A 2196-nucleotide genomic window follows, 5' to 3' on the forward strand; every position below is an offset into this window, starting at 1 on the left:
GTCTGGAACACGCAGCATCCACTTCCGACAAAAAAAGACCCGGAATACTGATTTGTCTGACCACAATACATGTTTCCACCATGTGATGGTCCATCCCAGATGCCTCCGAGCCCAGAGAAGTAAACCGTTTCTGGAAACAATTAACATAATGCATCCTTTTTTGCACAGTAAAGTTTTAACTGGCATTTGTGGATGTAACTCTGTATTGTGGTGCTTGACAAAGGTTTACCAAAGTCATCCTGATTCCATGTAGATATATCAGTTATAGATAAATGACGGTTCTTGATGCAGTGCCATCTGAGGGATCAGAGATCACAGGTGTTCACCATAGGCTTGTGCCCTTGCCCTTTTACACACTGATATTCCTTCCGATTCCTTGAATCGTTCAATAATATTATGCACCATAGAGGGTGATGTATCAAAATCCCTTCCTATCTTTCTTTGGGGAACATTATTTTTAAACATTTCAATAATTTTCTCAGGAATTTGTTGATAAACTGAAGATCCTCAGTACATCTTTGCTCCTCAAAGACTAGGCCTTTCCTGGATACTGATTTTGTACCAAATCATATCATACCAATCATATCACATACAATCACCTGCTGACATCACCTGTTTCAAATCACATCATTATTTAATTGTTTTCTTTCATTACTAGCCTTAAAGTGCCAAAAAAATGAAATGTACTTATGCAGATACAGTACAATATATACTGATCAGCCATAACATTATGACCACTGAGAGGTAAAGTGAATAACATTGATTATCTCATTACAATGGCACCTGTCAAGGGGTAGGATACATTAAGCAACAGGAGAACAGTCAGTTCTTGAAGTTGATGTGTTGGAAGCAAGAAAGATGGGCAAGTGTAAGGATCTGAGTGACTTTGGCAAGGGCCAGATTGTGATGGCTAGATGACTGGGTCTGAGCATCTCCAAGATGGCACATCTTGTGGGGTGTTCGTGGTATGCAGTGGTTAGTACCTACCAAAAGTGATCCAAGGAAGGACAATCGATGAACCAGTGACAGGGTCATGGGTGTCAAAGACTCATTGTTTCACATGGGGCACAAAGGTTGGCCCATATGGTCCAATCCCACAGAAGAGCTACTGTAGCACAAACTGCTGAAAAAGTTAATGCTGACACCTTTCTGTTTTAGCAAGCATTAACTTTTTCAGTAGTTTGTGCTACAGTAACTCTTCTGTAGGATTGGACCATATGGGCTAGTCTTCATGCCCTATTTGCCCAACAGGGAAAAAGCTGTTCCTCAGCCTACTGGTATGAGTTTGGAAGCTTCTGTATCATTTGAACAGTCTATTGTTGGAGTGAGTTGTCCTTGGTGATGCTTTGCACCCTCTGCAAGCATCGTTTCCGATGGATGTCTTCAGTGTGTTGGGGGAACTAGGTGCCAGTAATGTTTTGGCCAATTTTCACCACCTGCTGAAGGGCCTTCCTATCAGTAACTGAGCAGTTCCCATACCACATGGTAATGCAGTGGGTCAGTATGCTCTCAATAGAGCACCGATAGAAGCTCACCAAGATCCTTAATGAAGGCTGAGCTTTCTTTAGTGTTCTCAGAAAGTATACCCACTGTTGTGCCTTCTTGACTAGGATAGATTTGTTGGTGGACCAAAAGAAATCCTCTGAGAAATCCTTTACTGCTCATTCAAGGTCCTGCCACATCATTTCAATGTGCTCCCAGTCAGAACTTTGCCTAGGCCATGTCAAAATACCTAATTTTGTTTCTTTTGAACCTTTCAGAGGTGGATTTCTTTTTGTGCTTGGATTGTTGTCATGCTGCTTAACCCAAAGGCACTTGGGCTTCAGATCATGGACCGATGACCAAAAATCGTCCTTTCAGATTTTCTGGTTGCGTGCAGAATTCATCGCTCCACCAAGCTACCCAGGCCCTGAAGCAGCAAAGCATCCCCACACCATCATATTAAGACCACTATGTTTTTTTTAAAGATATTTTTTGGGGCTTTTTTCACCTTTATCAGATAGGACAGTGTAGAGACAGGAAATGAGCAGGAGAGAGACAGGGAGGGATCGGGAAATGACCTCGGGTCGGAATCGAACCCAGGTCCCCGGATTTATGGTATGGCGCCTTATCCACCTGAGCCACAACGGCACTATTTTTGACTGTTAGTATGCTAACTTTTTTTATTGAAAGCTGTGTCAGTCTATCTCATCTCAT

Source organism: Neoarius graeffei, chromosome 20 (assembly GCF_027579695.1).
Source record: "Neoarius graeffei isolate fNeoGra1 chromosome 20, fNeoGra1.pri, whole genome shotgun sequence".
Lineage (NCBI taxonomy): Eukaryota > Metazoa > Chordata > Actinopteri > Siluriformes > Ariidae > Neoarius > Neoarius graeffei.